Genomic DNA, 18,494 nt, shown 5'->3' on the forward strand with positions numbered 1-18,494 from the left:
TTTTAGTCCATCAATTGTTTTCTAGTTACGTTTTCTTGATTTGTTCGTTTTAATCTGATTTTTACTTTAATTGTGAGCAAGGTACGATCACTATTACAGTCTGCTGCAGGATACCTTTTTTACATTTTCATTATATTATTTCTATATCTTGAGTTAATTAGTATGTAATAATCTGCCTTTCCCAGTTATCTCAATCTGTATCCCCTTTCATTTCTTTGTCCCAAGCTCCAAGGGGCCCACTAAGTCATCCTCTCTTTCTTTCCCTATCTTAGCATTCATATCTCCCATTACTATCAGTATATCTCTGTTATTTTTAAAATGTAAACATTCAACATTCATCTGTTTGTTGATAGATCTCTTCGATTTCTTTATCTACATGATGTGTTGTAGGCAAGTATACTTGAATTAAGGATATTTCTAGATTTGGCTTTTATTCTCAAAGCAATTACTCTTTTATATCTCTGTCAATATCCCTCCACCATATCGGCTATCCTTTTTTTCTAGCATTATTCCAACATCCCTTTGATGTTTTTCTCTCCTGAGTAAATAAATTTAAATCCATTGACTATTCTTCTACCTCCTATCCTTTTCCATCTAACCTCTGAAATTCCAAGAATTGAGATGTAATATAATATAATATAATAATTAATTTGGTATAAACCTTTAGATGAGAATTTTAATTGGGAAGACCTAGAATTGGAATGCTTTATAGCATTTTTAAATTACATTTATTCCAGGTTTACATAAAATAAAAAATTTGAATTCACTCTTGAAATCTAGGTTTAAGTTCTTAAAAGAACTGGGCGATGGACTGAGTCCTTGACTCTTTATCCCGTCATCTGAATGAAGTGAATCTGTGTGGATGGAGTGTTATCGAGCTAGGAGGCTCTAGTCATGGCTGGATAACGGCAATAGCCGAACCTCAGTTAAAACTTCATTGGCTACAGCATTGCCATTTGTTACCCTGATTAGTAAGTAAAGGGTAAAATCTCAAAAAATCGGACGATCTCTAGGCCACTCCATAGTGGGCGAAAGACCGTCCATATCTCAGCGTTGGTTCCACTCAGTGACGGGCTCCCCGACCACTGAGCAGAACCGCTCAAATTCCGAGGAAAATAATTCACCGACAAGAACCCCTCAGCGGGCCGTGCCGGAGAACACCTTCCCCGGAGACTCAAAGTGCTCCCTTAAGGCAAAAACCCTAAGGGAGCGAACTCAAAAACCCACACCCAGGATAACAGCAACAGCCGAACCTCAGTTAACTTCCTTAGTTCAGCATTGCTAATTGTTACCCTGGAAGTCCTAACAAGGACTTTTTTTCAAATCCCATTCCAAATCTAGGTTGAAGGTTATTGGGATAAGGTGTTATTGAGCTATTATTAAATTAAATTAAAGCTCTGATCATGGCAAGAGGGTAATAGCAACAGCCGAGCCTCAGTTAGAGCTTCATTGGCTGCAGCATTGCCATCCATTACCCTCCAAGGCACTTCGGACAAGGGAATTCGGATTTTCCCGAATGCAGCTTTGATCTAGGTTTAATCCTTATCCTTATAATAAGGACTGGCTTAAAGGGGCGAAGCAAGAATGCTTTTCATCTTCCCCGTTATCTGTAGAGGACAGTGTAGGGATAAGGTGTTATTGAGCTATTAATTAAAGCTCTGATCATGGCAGGAGGGTAACAGCAATAGCCGAGCCTCAGTTAGAACTTCATTGGCTATAGCATTGCCTCCGTTACCTTCCAAGGGTATTGGATTGAATGAATCAATCACCGCATCTCACCATCACCCTCTAGGTTTAACTAATTCGCCATCAGTTTATTAATATTTAATCTTAAAGAAATAAAAAGGTGTATAGAAAATGTTTCAAAAAATCTCTTAATTTTTAAATTTTTAAATTTTTTTTTATTATCTGAGGATTATATTATAATTTTCAAGAAATTGTATATTTAATATTTAAGTCAGATTAAGAGACTCTTCTATCTAGTGAAATTCTTGATAAGTAGACATTTCATTTTCTTACGTATCTATTAACACAGTGGTTAATTACAGTGACTGTACTATTAGAGTAACAAATATATCACCTATTTGAAAAAAAAAAAATCCTTCATTTCTATGGCAACGTTGATGACGTCATTAATGTTTACGGAACTAATTTCAGTGGCTCACACTCATAAGAAAAGATAGCAATCGTATTTGAGGTTAACTGAAGATCGTCTTTGTGTAATTTTCTTTTGTCCCAGCAATTTTTATGCTAAATTATTGCTGCAATGTTCCACTTTGCTTCATCTCATTCTTTGTAGGGTTTTGTTTTCAAATCTTTTGTACGCAAAGCAGGATGTCACGCCCTTGGAACTCCTCTTTGCTATTGCCCCATAGCATCATTTATTCCCCCCCCCCTTCCATGCAGTTTTATATGCGTGATGTGGATATTAAGCTTAGTTTTCCGTCTTCCAAATTCTATAAGAAAAAGAGACACCAGTGAAGGAATATATCATCTTCATTGTTTAAGCTAAATCCCACGTCATTTATTTTAAGTGTTTTCTTCTTTCTTTTTTTTTGCAATAAATTTAACTTTAAATCATTCTTACATTTGTTTTCATACACACAACCTAATTATATTTAGGATTCAAAATGACTTGATGTTAAAATCAGTCTCATTTAGAATATTCTTTTCTTCTTTTTTTTCAGAGCCTTTGCTCTATAATCCAGATTTGTATTCAAATATTTAATCCTCTTGCCAAACTAAGTAAGCGATGCTGATCAACTAACCATATCCTTTTCGTCGAAGTTTTCAGAATGCAGTAATATTAAGCTTATTTTCTGTCTCTTTTGTTTGCACATGAGCGCCCTCTTGAATGCGAAAAAAAACCGAATTTTATATAATTTATTGAATATTGTTCCGGTTTTAACTGGCGTGATTTTGATAAAATAAACGACTTACTATTGAATGTGTTCATTAGTATTCTGCCACAGTTGATATTTAGGGACCGTAAATATGAAATGATATTTATAAGAGAAATATAAGTTGAATGATTTTATCGAGATATGCCCATGAATACAGAGTAACAAACGAAGTTTGGCATTTGACCAATCAGAAATGATTGAAACTGACAGCAGACGAAATATGTCGTCTGCTGTCAAAAATACTTTGAATTCTCAGTTTTGGATAAAATAGCGTTGAGAGAATTAAATATTACGGGGAAAGGAGAATGTTTACTAATATGAAGATAGATAAAAGAATTCAAAGAATATAATGTTTATGGCCCTATCTTGCATGAAAATGACTGAATCCATGAAAGGATACGTTACTTTTGATCACCCTGTATACGCTAATTAATAGTGAGAAAAATGGGCGCACTTGTCTTAAACCTGTTTTCTTTTACATCAGACCATCTTCGTGTACCTCCTTCAATTCTGATTGAAGGAGGTACACGACTTAAATATGGACACATCTAAGTAATATCCTATTTACGCCATAATGTTTGAACAACATTTTATCTTTTACTGGCACTTTATCATATATATACCTTTTCCAGACCTACAAAACTTACATATATTTCCATAATTTCTTAACTATTTAAAGTAAAAACATATCCTTGTTATATATTTCCCTAAAACTATTAGTATCCTCTGTCCTGCTGAACCTCTCAGTACATGTCCTGCCAATCTCTCATCTTTCTCTGCATCATAAAGATAAAACTGTTAGTATCCTCTGAACCTCTCAGTATCCTGCCAATTTCTCATCTTTCTCTGCATCATTTCCTGTAATAAAGATCTCTCTGTAGGACATTCTCTGCAGGATGTGCAGTAAAAATATATATAGAATAGAATAGAACATGTTGAATAATCATTGGGAAAGTTTCTCATTTCCAAACATCTGTAGTCCTTATAAGGACTGGCTTAAAGGGGCGAAGCAAGAATGCTTTTCATCTTCCCCGTTATCTGTAGAGGACAGTGTAGGGATAAGGTGTTATTGAGCAATTAAAGCTCTGATCATGGCAGGAGGGTAACAGCAATAGCCGAGCCTCAGTTAGGACTTCACTGGCTACAGCATTGCCATCCATTATTACCCTCCAAGGGTATTGGATTGAATGAATCAGTCACCGCATCTCACGGTCGATTGATTCAATTCTAATATATCAACATCTGTAGTTTGCAAATAACGAAAAGACATCTTGAATGATTTAAAAAAGAGTTAGGTATATTAATATATATTTAGAAATTAATGTGTTCTAAAAGTAAAAATTTAAATTATTTTTTTAAAATACTTATCATAAAGGATGCTATATTTTCTTTAAGGATTATAATTTTTATTTAGTTCAACATCCTTTTTGATGTGAAAATAAATAAAAATTATAAAATCGATAAGCATGCGAAACTAAATACTTAATCTTGCCAAAACAAAACTGAAATATAGTCTAGACTGAAAAGTGGAAACTACTTCGAGAATCCTGGATTTGAGAGTCTCAGCAAAACTTAGAATTATTATTATCATTATTATGTGGTGATATATAGATTTTTATAGAGTGATTTATAGTTTTCAGCGATATTAACTGATTAATGGAAACACCAGTGAGAAAAATAATGGCGATAACTAGTTTTATTAATAGATGCATCAAATATTAGTTTTAAGACCCTTCCTGTACATACTGGAAATAAATATGATTCTATTCAGGAGCATATTCAAATCGTACAAGTATGATTTTACTTCTTAAATATATATTACGACACATACATATAGTTACAATGAAATTGATAATTTGAGAGTGGTATCATTTTCAACCCTTTAATTTCGTATTTCAAAATTAATATATGAAATATATAAGAAAAGAAGAGGTTAATAATATACTTTATAAAGTATAATATGCTAAAATTCAAATTACTTTAATAACTTTCTTCTTATTATTCGTGTAGCTTCTTAAGTGAGAGGGTGCAGCACCATGTCCTTCCAGTTCTGTCTGTTGTTGACTTTCCTTTTTGTTTCTGCATAGCCATTTGATCCTGTCCATGATCTTATATCTTCAATGTCCTTCGTTTTTTGCCTCTTGATCCTTTTCCCATAATTTTTCCTTCTAAAACTGTTAGCATTCTCTGTCCTTCTGAACCTCTCAGTACATGTCCTGCCAATCGCATCTTTCTCTGGATCATTTCCTGTAATAAAGATCTCTGTGTTCTCATTCTCTGCAGGACATCTGTATTTGTCACATGTTCCGTCCATGGGATTTTCAGAGCTCTCCTTTTGCACCGCATTTCAAAGGCCATTATCTGTTGCCTTACTCTTTTCTTGAATATCCAGGTCTCACTTCCATATGTGAAAATTAGCCCACCCTAATGTTCTTATCATTCTTTTCATTGTCTCGATACTCACAGAACTTCTGAGCAGATCTTTATTTTTCCTGAAGGCATCTTTAGCTATGGATGTTCTTATTTTTATTTCTTTATTTTGCTTTCCATCTGCAGTAAAGTAGGTGCCTAAATATTTGTATTCTGTCGTATGTTCAATTTTCATATTGTTTATGAATATTTCTGGCTCGGATCTGCTTTCTTTTGAGATTTTCATAAATTTGTTTTTTTTTCCATTAATATCTAATTCAGATTCTTAACCTTCTTCAATTGGTAGCTGCAGTGATTTGATTAATTTGTTTCTGTTTTGTGCTATTAGAATGATATCATCAGCATATCTAAGATTGTTGTATTTTATACCATTAATACTAATTCCTGTTTTTTTGTTTTTCAGTCTTTTTCATCACTGTCTCACGATAGAAAATAAATAGATTTGGTGAAAGGATACAACCTTGTCTAACTCCTCTTTTTATTTTCACTACAGAAGCCTCAGGGTTAAACAGCAGCATTTTTTGTTTGGTGTAAATCATTTTTATAATCTTAAGTACATGATCTTTTATGTCTAATTTATCTAATATATTGAGCATTTTATTATGTTTTACCCGGTAAAAAGCCTTCTGAAAGTCCATGAAGCATATGCAAATGTTCCTATTTCTTTCAAGCGATCTTTCTATTAGTATTTTTAGCTCCAGGATAGCATTAATGGTTCCCATTCCTCTTCTGAAGCCTTTCTGTTGTTCACTCAATTCACTGCTTATGGCTCTTTCAATTTGTTTGTTAACGATGGTTAAAATAATTTTAGATGCATGGGATATTAGGCTCACAGTTCTGTAATCCTCACAATTTTGTGCATTATGTTTCTTTGGAAATGGTATGCAGATAGATGCTGTAAACACTTCTGGTAATTGTATTGTTTTATAGATGTCCTGAATGGATTCCACTAAACAGTTGTTGTTATTGCCAGTCAAAGTTTCAGTATCGCGGGCGGAATATTATCACACCCAAGGGATTTATTATTAGGAAGATTCTTAATTACATAGACCGTGAGATGCGGTGATCGATTCATTAATGCCCTGGGAGGTAATGGATGGCAATGCAATGCTGTACCAATGAAGTTTAACTGAGGTTCGGCTGTTGCTGTCCTCTACAGATAACGGGGAAGATGAAAAGCATTCTTGCTTCGCCCCTTTAAGCCAGTCCTTATAAGGATAATCATAATTTAACTTAACTCAAGGTGTCGTGAATCATCCAACATGTTACCATTATCATTAATAACTTTAATAAAAATGAAAATAATTTTAATTTGCATATGCGAAATTATAAATTTAAACATAATCTTTCGAAGTAATTATTTAAGAATAACAAGAAAACTAAGCAGATCATCGAACATTGCCTATGAGAATTATATTCAACTTTCAATTTTGCGCATATGCTGCAGCCCATCACATTTTGGGCCTTTCTGATTTATTAGATTAAGTAATTTGGACATTAATACTGATGCCACCTATTATAAATAATACGTGGTCTAAAAATCGATCTTGAATTTTAAATTATGTGCTCTAACTTAGATAATCGCATTGCTTTGTTATCCGAATAATTACGCTCTTGGAAGATCTAATGGATCTTACTAGAGATCTTACAAGAGCATAATTTGAAGAAATATCACATCCTATCAATTTTTAGATTGTTATTATAGTTTAAACGGTATATATAATTTATATTTTTATATTGCAGTATATATTATTGAAACTGGTTCAAATTTTATTTCTAAAGTGCGAATGAGATTTAATTTTTTTTAAAGAATTTCTAAATACACCAATTTATATTCTAAATAATAAATATATAAGATGTTTGTTTGATAAAGAATCATTTGATGGAGAGTGAATGGTGAAAAAATGGCGGCCCGTGTGTTAGTGTTTTGTGTAGTGTATTATTGATGATGAAATTAAAGAGTCAGCTGAGTCATTGTGTTGTTAATTAGTGGCGATAGTTTTGAATGATAAATGATATATACAGAGGTAAGTGTTCTTCATTTTCTAAGGTTTTTTAAGGTGAAATATTTGCTACCGTTGCTGGTAGATCGATTTGATCTACGGGATATATATATATATACATAGAGTAACATTTTATTGCTGGTAGACACCTAAGAGTGTCTACGGGATCTGCTAGTGGACCCTCAAAAGTTCACAGGATTGTCTTTGCCTGCTCGGGGCACCTGAGGGACCTCTACTCTTTCTCCATCTGTGTCTCAACACATTTTTATTTCTTGAAATGACAAAACTTCTAAATGAGACCCAATTCGAAGAAGTCTACAGGGAATTCCTCAGACTGGGAAAGCTACTGAGTGATAACTGGCCGGGAAAGGTTAAACTGTATGACACGTTTCCCCCCGAATGTGTCTCAGACGCTGTCGCTGAAGATCATTTAGAGTCGATGCCTTCTACTCCTTCAGACGTTGCAGAAGTGCGTGCTCACAAAGTCGTCGCAGAAGATCATTTAGAGTCGATGCCTTCTACACCTTCAGACTTTGTAGAAGTGCGTGCTCGCAAAAAGCGAAGAACAACAGAAGAACCGCACAATGACAACGAAATGGAACAGGATTCTCAGGGTTCGGACGCCGCTACCTCTCCCAAAGAAAAGGTGCCTCCGGTCATCCTTAGAGAAAAACAAAAGTGGGCAGCTTTACGATCCACAATGTCCAATCTGCATATTGGCTTCATTAAGGCCAAAAACATGGATGAAGGCATAAAGATTCAGCCAGCAACAGTGACAGACTACAGAAGGTTGACCAAGGAACTGGACAACAGAGGCATCCAGTATCATACCTTTGCGCTCAGTTCTGAAAAAAATTTAAAAGTAATCCTTCGTGGTGTCTGTGAAGACATTGACACAGCAGAAATCGCTGCTGACCTAAATTCTCAGGATCTGCCACCAGTCAAAGTGAGCAGAATGTACAAAGCAGACAAAACTCCCATGCCATTAGTCCTTGTTGAGATTCACAAAATATATAAGGATATCTACAACTTAAAAACAGTCTGTGGTCTCATCGTCACACCGGAACCACTCCGTAAAAGATCATCTTCTGGGCAGTGCCACAGGTGCCAAAAGTTTGGCCATGCCCAGAATCTATGCCGAGCAGAATATAGATGTTTAAAATGTGGAGACAGCCACCCAACCAATACCTGCACTAAGCCAAGGACCACCTCGGCCAAATGTGCCAACTGCAGTGGCCCTCATCCGGCGAACTACAAAGGATGTACTCAACACCCAAAGAACAGACGGATGGAGGCAATCAATCAGCCCTCCTCCTACAGTACAAGAACACCAGCGGCCCAGACATCAAAACCGGAGACTCATCGACCACAGTCGGAGACCTCCAACCAAAAGCAAACAAGAAGTTATGCCGATGTGACCCGTACAACTAGGCCAATTCCAGAACAAAATCAACCAAGAGCACCTAAAAACCTAACAGCTATTATCACGGCCTCACTAGCAAACATGCTACAAAATTTTAGCCTATCAAACCCTACTGAAACCTCCACTAAAAGATTTCTTCGTGAAACACAGGTCATCCTCACAGCTCTCATAAATGAATAGTAACAAACTCATTCCAGCATCTCTTCAAATAGTTGCTTGGAACGCAAATGGCCTCAAAAACAAAATCCTGGAACTCCGTGCCTTCACATCTAGGTATCAGCCAGATGTTATTCTAATCAGCGAAACTCATCTAAAACCCTCAGACAACCCTACAATAAGGAGCTATCACCTACACAGAAATGACAGACTACTCTACAGAGGTGGTGGCACTGCCATCTTCATTAAAAACTACATTAAGCACCACTCTGTGAACATTCCTTCAACCACTAACCTTGAGATCACAGGAGTGGAAGTAGTCACCAGCTCCACTGGCAAACTGAAAATCTACTCAGCTTACAACCCTCCCCAAAAATCTCTACTTCACTCTGATCTAAATGCCATCTTAGGCATCAGAGGGCCCACCATTATTGCCGGGGATCTGCCACCAGTCAAAGTGAGCAGAATGTACAAAGCAGACAAAACTCCCATGCCATTAGTCCTTGTTGAGATTCACAAAATATATAAGGATATCTACAACTTAAAAACAGTCTGTGGTCTCATCGTCACACCGGAACCACTCCGTAAAAGATCATCTTCTGGGCAGTGCCACAGGTGCCAAAAGTTTGGCCATGCCCAGAATCTATGCCGAGCAGAATATAGATGTTTAAAATGTGGAGACAGCCACCCAACCAATACCTGCACTAAGCCAAGGACCACCTCGGCCAAATGTGCCAACTGCAGTGGCCCTCATCCGGCGAACTACAAAGGATGTACTCAACACCCAAAGAACAGACGGATGGAGGCAATCAATCAGCCCTCCTCCTACAGTACAAGAACACCAGCGGCCCAGACATCAAAACCGGAGACTCATCGACCACAGTCGGAGACCTCCAACCAAAAATAAACAAGAAGTTATGCCGATGTGACCCGTACAACTAGGCCAATTCCAGAACAAAATCAACCAAGAGCACCTAAAACCTAACAGCTATTATCACGGCCTCACTAGCAAACATGCTACAAAATTTTAGCCTATCAAACCCTACTGAAACCTCCACTAAAAGATTTCTTCGTGAAACACAGGTCATCCTCACAGCTCTCATAAATGAATAGTAACAAACTCATTCCAGCATCTCTTCAAATAGTTGCTTGGAACGCAAATGGCCTCAAAAACAAAATCCTGGAACTCCGTGCCTTCACATCTAGGTATCAGCCAGATGTTATTCTAATCAGCGAAACTCATCTAAGACCCTCAGACAACCCTACAATAAGGAGCTATCACCTATACAGAAATGACAGACTACTCTACAGAGGTGGTGGCACTGCCATCTTCATTAAAAACTACATTAAGCAACACTCTGTGAGCATTCCTTCAACCACTAACCTTGAGATCACAGGAGTGGAAGTAGTCACCAGCTCCACTGGCAAACTGAAAATCTACTCAGCTTACAACCCTCCCCAAAAATCTCTACTTCACTCTGATCTAAATGCCATCTTAGGCATCAGAGGGCCCACCATTATTGCCGGGGATCTGAATTCCAAGCACCCTGCCTGGAATTGTTCAACCACAAACAAGAATGGTTGCATCCTTTTCAATTACTTAGGATCAAGCAACGCTGTTGTGGCAGGCCCCACCGAACCAACTCATCTCAGTACGTTCGGCACTGCTGATATCCTGGATATAGCTATCCTGCAGGATATTAAACTTCAGTACAGTATCATTTCTATGGATGAACTATCATCCGATCACAATCCAATACTGCTGCAGCTGGGAAATCAGGAATTCCTGTGTCCTCCTTCTCACTCCTACATTGTATGGGAAAGACTGTCAGCCGCACTCAAGGATCATATTGGACCTGTTCCTCACATACGCACAAAAGAAGAAGTAGAAACTGCAGTTACAAATCTCACACAACAAATTAATTCTGCTATAAAGGTAGCTTCCTCCTACAAATCTGCCCGCAAGCCAGATCGTTTGCCTGAAGACATCATGAACTTAATCAGAGATAAAAACAGAGCTCGAAAGAGATTCCGTAACACGTGTGCACCACAAGACAAAACAAATCTAAACAGACTAAATGGGGCAGTAAGAGATGCACTGAAAGCTCACCGAGACTATGTATGGGATGAAAAGTTATCCTCCATTTCACCTAGTGATCACTCCATCTGGGGACTACTGAAAAATACCAAAAACAAAGGCAGATCCCTTCCCCCAATATTAACTGATCAGGGCCTTGCTCACACAGATGTGGACAAAGCAGAGGTTATAGCGCACAGCGTGGAAGAGCAATGCAGGCCTTCGTATGGAAACCTTGACTTTGACCACATACATAAGATTCACAGCAAGGTCAGACACTCACTCAAACTTCCTATCACCAGCACTGACCATATTGCATCAACATCACCTGCTGAGATATATGACATTATTAAAAATTTAAAGAACAAAAAAGCTCCTGGACCAGACGGCATTACTAATCGTGTGATTAAACTTCTGCCCCGGAGGGCAGTAGTGAACCTGACCAGTATAATAAATGCAATTTTAAGATTTCACTATTTTTCCTTCCACCTGGAAACTGGCTGACGTAATTCCCATACATAAGCCAGGCAAAGACTCACACCTACCCCAAAATTATCGTCCAATCAGTCTCATCTCAAATCTGGGTAAGGTTGCAGAGAAGGTCATCCTCTCTCGACTTCAAACCTCAATAAATGACCTAAACATCCTTCCAAAAGAACAGTTTGGTTTTAGGCAACACCATAGTACTACCCAGCAAATCCACAGAATTGTTGAATACATCACAACCAGCTACAACTGGCGCCAGTGCACAGGCGCTGTTTTCCTAGACTTATCCAAAGCATTTGACAAAATCTGGCATTTTGGACTCCTGCACAAGCTTATCTCAGCCGGCATCTCACCTAAAATGGTTCATTTAATCCACTCATATCTTCAAAATAGATCAATGCAAGTAAAAATCAACGGTTCTACATCCTCCCAGCGCCACATCTTTGCTGGAGTGCCGCAGGGATCTCTGCTGGCTCCATTGCTGTTCTCTGTATACATGTCAGACATCCCACACAATCCGATGACTTCCATTTTGGCCCTATATGCAGACGATACGGCAATACTAACCAGATCTCTCAGACCTCTTTTCATTACCAGAAAGCTTCAAGAAAACATTCTAAAGCTGGAGGGTTGGTTCTCTAAATGGAGATTGGAAGTCAACCCCCAGAAAAGCTCAGCCGTTCTTTTCTCAAAAAGGCCAATGTCTCCTGTAGGAGATTTGTTACTATTCAATATTAAAATTCCCTGGCAGTCAGAAACAAATTACCTGGGTGTAATTCTCGACAAAAAGCTATCTTTCAATCAACACACCAAGTCTGCATGCACAAAGGCATCTAAAGCCATAGCACAGATCTATCCGCTAATTAATAGAAATAGCAAGCTCAGCAACAGAATCAAATTGCAGCTATATCAGTTGACGATTCGTCCTATAATCACCTATGCCTCTCCGGCCTGGAGCCACACCTCTAATGCTAACATCATCAAAATACAGCGAGTGCAGAACAAGTGCCTGAGAATGATTTTGAATGCCCCGTGGTATGTTAGAAACATTCAACTCCACAGAGACACAAATATTCCCTATATCTTCTCTTTTCTACGATCCTTAGCCACCAAGTTTTTCTTAAAGACGTCCACACATCCCAACGATTTGGTTCAACAAGCTACAGCATACGATCCAACGGACATATTCAAATACAGAAGACCAAAAGCTATATTGGCCTCCTTTAGTGATGCATAATCTCCATGCCCAATCAGGGCGAGCATTCTGCTCATAAATTTTACCCTCACTGTAACCACAACAGATAGCGGGGAATATGAAAAGCATCTTGCTTCACCCCTAAAGACATAAATGTCAATTGTCAGTCAATCATAATTTTAGAAGGAAGCTAATGGATAGCAATGCTGTAGCCAATGAAGTTCTAACCAAGGTTCGGCTGTTGCTGTTACCCCCTGGGGCGCAGAGATTCGAAAGTTTTGAGTTCGCTCTCTTAAGGTTTTTTCCTTAAGGGAGCAATTTGAGTCTCGGGAGGCACTGTTCTCCGGCACGGCACGCTGAGGGGCTTTGTCGGTGAGTGATTTCCTTCGGAATAAGAGCGGTTCTGCTCGGTGGTGGTGTGTGGGTGGAAGGCCATCACTGAGTGGAGCCACCGCTGATATGGGCGGTCTTTCGCCCACGATTGAGTGGTCTAGGGATCGTCCGAATTTTTAGTGTTGGCTTTATTTACACATCGCCAATGAAGTTCTAACTGAGGCTCGGCTATTGCTGTTACCCTCCTGCCATGATCAGAGCTTTAATAACTTAATCATAATTTCACTAAAATAGGAGATGTCATTATTCACTAAGTAGTAGATGGAGACATTACGTGTTCTACATCGAAATTTTAACTTCTTCTTAAATGTTTGTTTTATTTCATTGCTTGCTTTGTCAACGCAAATTTCCGCTTTATATTTAGAACCATTTAGACGACAGTAGGAGGAACTGAATCATGGAAATTATTTTTGTAGAAGTATGTTGAAGCTTGCTAGCTATTATAAATCACTTAATAATATTTATTAAAATAATGGGCACAGCCTATTTTTATATAAGCTAGCACACGGTATAGCGATAATAATTCCCACGATATGTTAGAGCTCTAAAAGTCAGCAAGTGTAATCTATTGTGGGTGAATTTTACAAAGTAATCTTGCGGGATATGCAAGGAATGAGGTCAGCACTCATAGCTCGCTATTTCGGAGGTCGTTCTGGTAGGAGATTCTTAATGCTCGCCTGAACCTGAGTTACCTAACCCCTTTTTCTTAGCACATTTCCTGTTTTCTACATCCGGTAGTTGAATTGTTATTTTTTTTTCCTCACATGGGAGGATACAGGTACTTATCCACGTCATTTCGGCCTTTATAGGGATTATAACCCCCTCTCAGTATTTATCGGGGGAAAATGACAACTTTTGTGTATTTACATAATAAAGAAGGATATGATTTCACATTGTACATGAAAAAGGAATCACGAAATAAAGCTCAGGTAAAGAGAAGTTTGTAGCGTAAAATTTAGGTTATATAGGGGACAAAATGATTGGCCATCATAAATGGGTCCTGGAGCACGCATTCTGAATTTAGGGATCTTCAAAATGAGAAATGAATAATTTTAATTTATTTTAGATTATGTTTTAATGTATTAGAGGTATTGAATATTAAATAGAGCTGTTGTCCTCGTGACTACATCAAGGGGGGGGGGGTGTAGTAGATACAGATTCTCCAAAATCTTAAATCTTAAATATAGTAAACACCAAAACACAATGCAGTGTTTCTTCCTAACATTAAAGTTATATGGCATAAAAATATTACGAAAGGTTAAAATTATTTCGTGAATACGACAATTATTAATATGATTTGCAATTTTTAAAAACTACGACACGATGTAATTTAAAAATCACACGTACTGGTAACGATGTGCGAATCAAAATTTGACATCTCCAACTCAAGATTCGGAAGGTTGTTTTAATACTATTTTAACACTGCAGATGGCGACACTTAACACAATAACTTTGTAATGGTGTGAGGTTTTCTATCCTTCCCACATTTATTAAAACAAATTACTCAGCAATAGATTACAAACATTCAAACTTGCAAATCCACATCATTATTTTTTTTTATTCTAAAGCAGAATATATATGCATTTTTTTTTTAAGTTGTCAGTAAAGTTATTTTAGCATTTCATTTGATATCCATTTTTTAATTTATATCAATCAACGACAGATGGCGCCATGGAGCTGAGGATCATGTACTATTCAATATAAACAGCTATAATTAAAATCTTATAAGAGGTGTTTAGACAATTAAAAATTAATTAAATTAAAATAAATATAAAATTACTAAACATTTTCTTTGCATTTAAAATATAAAAATGAAAACATAAATAACATTTCATTAATTATAAGTTCCGTAAGTTCAATTTAAATAAAATTTAGTTAACAAGTAGTATTTCATGCTATTCGTTTTATAAAAGTTATTCAGTTTCTCTGTTCATTCTTCGATAATGCAGAATCGAAATAGGAATATTGATAATATAATTTAATATCTATTTAAATTTAAATTGTCCTAATAATAGCCTTAAACTGTAATTTATAAGTTTGTTATGCATATCATTTCTATATATTTCTATACTTAATTTTGGGCTTGGATACTAGTGGGGTAGCTACTTGCACTGCAGTATCCTAATTATGAATGTTATTAACAATACTATCTGCAGTTATTATTATTATTATTATTATTATTATTATTATTATTATTATTATTATTATTATTATTATTATTATTATTATTATTATTATTATTTTATTCACATAATTGATACACAGTCAAAACGAGATATCATATAAATAAAAATTTGACCGGTGATTCAGAACAATTCAGATTCTACCTAAGAATCCAAGAATAGTCCGTCAGGTAGCGTCGTAAAATATGGACTGTTCCAAGTAATGCTGTTTTTCGTAGGTCATATGGGGTCACTTCGTTGATGTTTAATTGCTGTAAATAGTTGGACAGCTTCTTTGAAGTTGCACCAAGTGCACCGATAACTATTGGGATGACTTTGGTGTGTTTAAGACACAGTCCGCCAACTTCGATTGCCAGATCTTGATATTTAGTAATTTTTTCCAGTTCTTTGTTGTTAATGTTGTTATCACTGGGTACTGCGATATCAATAATCCAAACCTGTCGATGTTCGATAATTGTGATGTCAGGTCTACTGTATTCCAAATGCCGATCAGTTTGTATTCTAAAGTCCCAGAGAATATTTGCTGTTTCCTTTTCCAGTACTGTCTCTATTTTATGCTGCCATCCACCAGTTATCAGAAGTAGGAAAGCCATATTTTTTGCATACATGCCAATGAACTATTTTGGCCACTTGATCCTGGCGGTATTTATAGTCAGTTTGAGCTATCTTGCTGCAGGCACTGATTAGATGTTCTACACTCTCATCTTTCTAATCGCATAATCTGTATTTGCTTATGCAGACCACACGGCCATAGTATTATTATTATTAATAATATTATTATATAAGGTGCTTCCATGGAGTCAAAAGACTCATCGCGGGAGACCCAACATTGAAAACTAACCATTATTCACACAATACCTGTCATACTTCCCCTTAAACTCATTCACAGATGAAGCATTCACAACCCCCTCTGGCAACGCATTCCACCCATTCACAACCCTCCAAGCAAAAAATCTAGTGCTAACACCCTTGTTAACCACACTCTTACACAATCTCCAGGGATGACCCCTCGTTTTCTCTCCTTTCCTGCATTGGTCTTAAAAAAGGTTATCAGTATCAATCCTATAAAACCCTTTTAATAATTTGTATGCCTCTATCATATCTCCTCTCATACATCTCATACAACTAGTTTTTGAAGCCCATAGACCTTCGTAGGAGACATCCCACAGGCCTGCAACAATTTTCGTAACCCGCCTCTGAATCCACTCCATCATTCCACATCACCAAGAAATCCAGGTGACCAGATCTGTGCAAAATAGTCCCAATGAAGTCTTATTAATGCCTTATAAAGTGGGACAATCACTTCTTTATCCCTGCTTGTCAGTGTGTTCTTCAATAACCATGTAATCTGATGTGAAGTTTTGGCAACCTTTGCAATATGCCCTCGAAAGTTGAGTTCTCTGTCCACAATAACTCCCAAGTCCCTAACCTCATCAACCTCCTGTAGTTCAGTTCCATCAATATAAAAACAGCACGTGATCTCATCCTTCCGAAGTGCATCACCTTACACTTGGCCACATTAAACTGCCAGCCATTTAGTTTAGCCCAAACTGTCAGCCTATTTAAATCATCCTGTAAAATATGATTTAACTATCGCTCTTCCCAGTTTTGCATCATCAGCAAACAAGTGGATTCTCCTTTCAAAGTATCCCCAATATCATTGATGTACAAAATAAACAATAGAGAACCAAGCACTGAGGCACACCACTAGTCACCTGCCTTCTACTGGACTCTGCTCCACCATAAACCACTGTTTGATATCTATCCACTAGTCATCCTCTAATCCAAATCACTAGACTCGGATCCATACCTATTTGCTCCAATTTAGAGTTCCGTGTGGAATCTTGTCAAATGCCTTTGCAAAGTCCAGCAGGATCACTGAAAAGGATTTCCTTTATCCAACTCCATTGCTACTTCATTATAGAAAGTGAGAAAATTGCTAAGGCAAGATCTACCCTTTACAAAACCATGTTGTCCCTTTATAAAGTATCATATTGCTCCACCCCGTCCTGAATTCTAATTTTTATCAATTTCTCCAGAACCTTAACCACTACTCCCGATATACTGATTGGTCTATAATTTGCTACCTCAGTCCTGGAGCCTCCCCGTATGTAGTGGAATAATTTTCCCCTCTTTCCACTCAATTGGGACTTTACCAGAACTGAGGCTTAAATTAAACAGCCAAGTTAGAGGAGGTGCTAATTCTCTAGCGCATTCCCTTAAAACATGGGCTGATATGCCATCTAACCCAATGGCAGTATCCATTCAAAACAACGCAAATATCGCTTACAATATGCAACACGACATAAATCAGATCACTAACGGGCTAACTAACTGAAAATGGCATATCTATTAACCCCGATAAAACAAAGCTAATGATATTAAAAAAACCCTAGACCCTACCCATACAAACTTAATATCTCACTATCCATCCTATTATACACAAAGCACTATCCATCCTATACCTAAAACCACAAACATCACAGAGGTGAAAACAACACGCTATCTCGGACTTCACTTCGATGCTGATCAGAGTTGGAAAAGCCATACAAATTATCTACACAACAAGCTCTGGATAATAGCAAGTAAACTCTATCGATTAAAAGACATTGCTCCGACACACACCAAAACACTAAAGTATTATGTGAAAACATTTTAAGTTACGCAATTACATCATAGGCATTCTGCACAGACTACAAACTTAAAAGATTAAAACTGTTGCAAAATAAAATGATAAAACTGATATTCTGGGAACAACCCACACTTATACGGGCAGCAAGGAGAGAACACAAAATATTGACGGTGAAACACTTATGCCTCTAGTGATGCTAAAACATTACTTCAGTCCAACTTACAGTAAAATAATAATAAAATAATAATAATAAAATAATAATAAAATAATTAAAGTAAAATAATAATAAAATTAATATTGAAAAGATCTGTTGTAAAATATCTGTATTCAATACCGAATATATAAATTATTATTTATTTATTTATTCACATAATTGATACACAGTCAAAAGAAGATATCGTTTAAACAACAATTTGACTGGTGATACAGAACAATTCAGATTCTACTCAAGAATCTAAGAATAGTCCGTCAGGTAGCATCGTAAAATATGGACTTTTCCAAGTAATGCTGTTTTTCGTAGGTCATATGGGGTCACTTCGTTGATGTTTAATTGCTGTAAATGGTTGGACAGCTTCTTTGAAGTTGCACCAAGTGCACCGATAACTATTGAGAT

This window comes from Typopeltis vanoorti, chromosome 14 (assembly GCF_054136105.1).
Source record: "Typopeltis vanoorti isolate ZY-2024b chromosome 14, IOZ_Tvanoo_1.0, whole genome shotgun sequence".
NCBI classification, from domain to species: Eukaryota; Metazoa; Arthropoda; class Arachnida; order Uropygi; family Thelyphonidae; genus Typopeltis; species Typopeltis vanoorti.